General features: G+C 38.0%; 1 long non-coding RNA gene across 1 annotated transcript in view; it reads right to left on the minus strand.

Annotated features, from left to right (window-relative positions):
• Window positions 1-6,705, minus strand: part of LOC122558930 — a 269,987-nt gene that overhangs the window by 243,867 nt on the left and 19,415 nt on the right. The window lies entirely within an intron of this gene.

The raw sequence follows: 6,705 nt of genomic DNA on the forward strand, positions 1-6,705 counted from the left end.
TCAGCCTCTAACACTAAGTGAATTCCAATCAATGTTGGGAAAATTAAAATCTCCCATCACCACCACCCTGTTGCTCACACATCTTTCCATAATCTTTCTACATACTTGTATCTCTATCTCACACTCACTGTTGGGAGGCCTGTAGTACAGCCCCAACATTGTTACCGCACCCTTCCTATTTCTGAGCCCTGCCATATTGCCCCACTGCTAGAGTCCTCCATTGTGCCCTTCTTCAGCACAGCTGTGATATCCTCTCTGATCAATAATGAACACCCTCACCACTCTTACTCCCTCTCTATCCCGCCTGAAGCATCTATATCCTGGGATATTTCATTGCCAATCTTGCTCTTCTCTCAACGAAGTCTCAGCAATAGCAATAACATCAATCTCCCAGGTGCTAATCCAAGCACGAAGGTCATCTGCCTTACCAAAACACTTCTCACATTAAAAGAAATGCACCTCAGGCCTCCTGTCCCTTTGCGTTCATCATCTGCTCCCTGCCTACTGACTTCATTATCTAGTTCCTTACAGGCTTTAGTTACTACCTCCTTACTGTCCACTAACCTCCTCATTTGGTTCCCATTCCCCTGCCAAATTAATTTAAACCCTCCCCAATAGTGTGAGCAAAGGTGCCTCCGAGGACACTGGTTCCAGGCCTGCCCAGGTGTACACCATCTGATTTGTAATAGTTCCACCTACCCCAGAACTGGTCCATTGTCCCAAAAATGTGAATCCCTCTCTCTTGCACCATTCCTCAAGCCACTCATTCATCCTGCCGATCCTACTCAGACTAGAATGTGGTACTGGTAGCAATCCTGACATTACTATCTCTGCAGTGTGACCAATTCGCTAAACGTGCTCACCATGACCTCCTCAGTATCGCAAATGCTCCAAGGAGAGTCCATCTGCAGCTCCGGAGCCATCATGCGGTTTAACAAGCACTGCTGCTGGACACACTTCCTGCACGTCAAGGAGTCAGGCACATGTTGTGTCCCTGAGCTCACACATTGAGCAACAGAAGCATAACATGGGTCTGGAATCTCCTGCCAATTTTACTCATAAGTTTAACTTAATCTATCTATATTATCAAATCATAGATAAATGAAAAAAGAAAAAAAATGAAAAAAATTTTACCAATCGCATGACAAAAAAAAGAACCTTACCTTATCAACACACCAGTCTTTTGTTTTGGTTAGAGGAGGAGAGCGGGTGGGAAACACTACACATGTAGTGTAGACTAGATGCAGGGAGGATATTTTCCCCTTGTTGAGGATTTAGAGCCAAGTTTACAGTCTCACATATTTTTTGATTTGATTACTTACAGTGTGGAAACAGTTCTTCACTCCAGTGTGGCCAACCTGTAAAACTTGTGACCAAAGAACGCTCTAGAAGCCAGGTCACTGAGTACGTTCAGGAAAGAGATTCATGCATTTTTATATATTAGAGACATCAAGGGGTTTGGAGAGAAAGTGGGAATACCATATTGAGATAGACAATTAAACATGATCATAATGAATGCATAGCAATTTGAAGGGCTAAATGGCCTACTGCTGCTGCTATTTTCTATGTTTAGAGAATGATGCAATTGCATTGGAGTCATTTTAGACGATTGATATCAGAAATTAATAAATAGTGAGGAAAGGTTGGACAGATAGGGCTTGTTTTGATCAGAGATTGGAAGAGGGAGAAGTGACTGATTTGAAATTTGGAAGGGTCTTATGGGTATCTGTGAGGAGAATAGTGTGAAACTCCAAAAGGACGTAGACAAATTGGTGCAGTGCTTGAACAGGTGGAAAATGAAGTTCAGAGCATAGAAAATATTTTTACACAAGTTGTTTGGATGTGGAAAAAACTACCAGGAAGTTTAATTGAGGCATTCAAGAGGAATTTAGATGATTATTTAAATAGAATAAATGTACAAAGGTATGGAGAAAAGGCAGGAGAATGACACTAAATCATGATGTTCATTTGGTTCAGATGGGCTGAAGAGCCTCCTCTGTGCTTTAACACTTCTGTGATTCTGTGTTCTAAGATCCTAAAAGATCTTGACAAGGAGTATGTAGAAAGCATGTTTCCTCTTGTGAATCAAAGGCACTGTTTTAAAATTCGGAGGACAGGGATGAGCAAAGACTTGGGAACACAGGAATAGAGTCATATAGTCATACAGCACGGAAACAGACCCTTTAGTCCAACTTATCCCTGCAACGAGGTTTTCCAAACTAAAACAAATACTTGCTTGCATTAGGCCCATATCCCTCCAAATTTTTCCTGTTCATGTACCTGGGAGAAAGTGAGGACTGCAGATGCTGGAGATCAGAGCTGAAAAAGTGTTGCTGGAAAATCACAGCAGGTTAGGCAGCATCCAAGGAGTCAGGTCAGCCTGACCTGCTGCGCTTTTCCAGCTCTGTTCATGTACCTGTCCAAATATTACAACTGTATCTGCATCAATCATTTCCTCTGACAGTTCATTCCACAAACACACCAGCCTGTGTGACAAAGCCCCTCAGGTCTCTCTCAACTCTTTCGCCTCTCACCTTAAAAATATGCTCACTAATTTTGAACTTCCCCACCCTAGGGAAAAGACCAGAATAGAAAAGGCCATTCAGTCCATCAAGGCTGCTCCAAGCTTATAACAATCATGGCTGATTGAACAATTCAACTCCTTTTACCCATACTATCCACATAACCCTGTATGTCATCTGTAATCAGAAATATATCAATCCCTATTTAAATATGTTCAAAGTCTGAGTCTCCACAGCTCTCTGTGGTAGAGAACTCCAAAGATTCAAACAACCTATTAAAAATGTTTCTCCTCATCTCAGTCCAAAATGGCATCCCCTTTATTTCCATACACTCCTCAACCAAGGGAAATATCTTACCTACATCTGCCTTGAATAACCCTTTTAAGAATTTTATATATTTCAATCACATTGTCTTTCATTCTATAAAACTCGAGAGAATATGGGCCTAGATTACCCAATCTCTCTTGCTGAACAGTCCTGCCATCCAAGGATTAAGTCTGGTGAACCTTCACTGCACTCTCTCAATGGCAAAAAATATGCATTCTGAGATAAGGAAAGCAAAATACATCGTACTCCAGGTGTTGTGTAACCAAACTCATAAAATTGAAGGAAAACTTTACTACTCCTAAGCTCAAATCCTCTTGTGATAAATGCTAACATGCCATTAGCCATTCTAATGGCTTTTTGTACTCGCATGTGAGCCTTCAGTTACTTATTGACAAGGACCCAAAATCCCTTTGATTTTGTAACACTCTGCTTCAGAAGGCAGTGGAGACAGGATATTTGATTTTTTTTAGGTCAAATGGCCTACTTAATTACCATGTTAGTTTGCAAAGGATACATTAAGAAGCATTAATATACAGTTTATACCAAATATAGATTCCTCTGCATCACAGAAAAAGCTCAACAGGAAAAGTGGTCCAACTGGGACTAACAGGATACATCAAAGATTTTATTCTATTAAAAGAAGGAGGATTGCCAAAGGATTGAAGATTGGGGTCATTTTAAAATTCGGTAAAGGAGACTGATGAAGGAAGGGAATATAGAAAATGAAAGTCAATTAGTGAGAAACATTTTAAAAAAGACTGTAAAAGCTTCTGTAGACATGTAAATATGAAAAGATTAGCAATAGTAAATGTTGGCCCACTTCTTGTAGAGACAGGGAGAGTTTATAATGGGGAATAAGGAGGTGACAGAGAAACTAAATATATACTTTGCATTTGTCTTCATAAAGGAAGATAACAAGTCTCCCAGAAAAACTGGAGAACCAGCAACACTAACTCAATCCAGTGTTAATAAGGAACTGAAAGAAATTAGAAATAAGAAACAAATGTAACAGTGGAGAAATTAATGATACTAAATCTTGATGAATCACCTGGGTGGATTATCCACACACCAGAATGTTGTGGAGACAGTAAATACATTGATGGTCATCATTCAAAATTTCGAGTCTGGAATAGTTTCTGCAGTAAATGTCACCTTACTACTTCTAAGATGGGGCAAAGAAAATGGAGAATTTGTTAGCCTGACATTAGAAGTAGGGAAAATTCTAGAATCAACAAAAAGAATTTGATAACTCAACCGTTAGAAAACAATGACATTATTAGACAGAGTTAACATGAATGTAGAAAGGGAAATCATGTTAGACAATCATGTTTGAATTCAAGGATGTGATTACCAGAATAGGTACGGGGGAGCAAACGCTGTGGCATTTTTGACTTTTCAGAAGGTTTTCAACAGGACCCTGTTGGAGATTAGTGTCTTGTTGCATAAATTGCATAACCAATTTCTAAAAAAAAGGAAAATGACAATAAATATTACTAAGCTTGAGCGTAGATTGCCAGCCCTCATAAAATAGGTACATCAACAAGTGATCGGAGTCAGAGGATAATTCTCTCAGATTGTAGTGCTCATTAATCAGTTACCTCCTTTAGATGGAAGATGGGCAAGGAAGGGAGGAAGAAGACCCAAAGAGGTTTTAAGCTCCCTCTCCACTTCAATCTGTTTCAGATCTTATACTTTTTTCTATTTAACTAATGTATCATATCTAAACTGTTGCTAAATAAACTGTCTAAAAATTTCTTGTGAATGGTTGGCTGCCTATATTCGGTAACTGCAGTAATAAACCCCAAAAATCCAACAGTTCCACATAAGAAATTAGAGAAGATGGGATTGTGGTCATTCTCAGGGATGCTGCAAGCTCAGCGCTTGGGCCTCAACTCCTCACAATCTAAATCAACTATTTAAATGTGGATACCAAATCTGTGAATAGTTTGTTGAAACCTTTGCAATTTCTGCTGGAACAATATTTGATAAATATACAAATAAGTTCTTTTATCATAAATTTAACATAATCCCTTGGTCTTTTCTAAAACCCTAAACATATGAATAGTAAAAATAAAAAGCATGCAAATACTTACTTAATTACGCATAGTACTTATCTATCTTTAGAAAGATATCAGAAATCTCTATCTCTGCCAGTTGTACGGTTAAACATTTATTCAAGCACTTGTCTTCGGCCCTCACTTTGTTCTATAATACCACAACACTACTGAAAATCTACAAGGAAATTGAACTGACTTTAGCTGTTCATCTGTATTGTACTTATACAGTGCCAATCAGTACCCATAGGAAATCTAAACGCACTTCACAGCCAATGAATTATTTTTTGAAATATAGTCACTGTTTTATTAGCAAACAGAACAGCCAGCTCGCACACAGCAAGGTCCCACAGCTACAACTAGATTACCTTATTGATTTAGATGTCTGCAACATAAGGAGAACCAGTTCCCTTCAAAAAAGGATAACCGAACATCCAAGTGAGGCACCAGTCACCGTATCATCTCAAATTCTACACCCTACAATGCACTAAAATGAATGCTTAGACGATGTGCTTGAGCACTGAAGTGTGACTTGAATCTACAACCCAAAGCCTCAGATGAGAAATCACCAACTCAAGCTGATAATAGTTCATGATAAAATAAACTTGGCCTTTAAAATATTACAACAAAATGCCTATAACCCAGTGCTTAAAAGGAACACATATTGCTCCATAAACATGCATTATTTTCTAGAATTTTAGACCTGAGTGAGAATGCCAATTGTAGACAATGCAGCTAAATTCCTTCCTTACACACACAATTTCAAAGTAAAAATCAACTGTATTTTATTAGCCAAAATATTTGAGTTGGGAAACATACTAGAATACCATTTGGCTGTGTTTTGTATTTCTCTTGCATTCAACATTGTGAAAATCTAAATGAAAACAATTTCAAGTCAATACAATTGTGTATCAAACTTATAAGCTGGCTAGACTTTCCTAACTAAAAATGCAACAAGATTCTTCATCATTTTATGACATTTCTTACGTACTTGATGGAAAAGACATATGCCAGCCTGCCTGACTCTACTTAATTTAAAAAACAGAAAACCCAGAGGCCCAAAGCATTCACAGAATGAGAGGATAATTTATAGCTGTGTGTGTTATTTTAATCATAACTTTTCCAATACACTAAAACTGTACAAGTAAAATTCTTTGAGTATGCTTTGAATCCTTAGATATTAGAGAAAAATACTACATTCTGTTTCAATTATTAACTACGTATAATGCTTCAGTACACAGTAGTCTGGAAAAACAGGTATGATACAATATGGAACCAATTTATTATTAAGACAGACCCCTTCTTTTGCCAGTTTGAACTTGGCAAAAATATAATAGAGGAATTTCTGTACCTTTCATTGCCAAATCCATTTCACAATCTTTTCCAGCTAATCCAGGACTTCAATTTAAAATATGAGCATATGTAATAAATATAATTCCCAAAATGAAATATTGCAAACTGGTTAACAAAAGGTTGACAGCACACAGCCTACTAAACGTCTCAAAATTACAAATTATAATGGTTTACTCTGTTTCAGATACTTTGAACTTTAAACATTTTACTATCAGGTGTCCAAAGTGTCTGCGTCGGACAATCAGTCACCCTCTTTCCTTTACAAACAAAGATTCTAGTGAAGAGCATACTTTACAGGGATTCCAAACAGGAAATGGACAGACAAATTTGAAAAATATATATGTTGGGGGGTGCAGTGATACAGAAGTCACAGAAGAGTTCCTCCTGCCTCTACTGACGGGCTGTCCAGGCCTCAATCTGCTCTATTGAAATAGCATTCATCTACTACT

The sequence above is a fragment of the Chiloscyllium plagiosum genome, chromosome 18, assembly GCF_004010195.1.
Source record: "Chiloscyllium plagiosum isolate BGI_BamShark_2017 chromosome 18, ASM401019v2, whole genome shotgun sequence".
NCBI classification, from domain to species: domain Eukaryota; kingdom Metazoa; phylum Chordata; class Chondrichthyes; order Orectolobiformes; family Hemiscylliidae; genus Chiloscyllium; species Chiloscyllium plagiosum.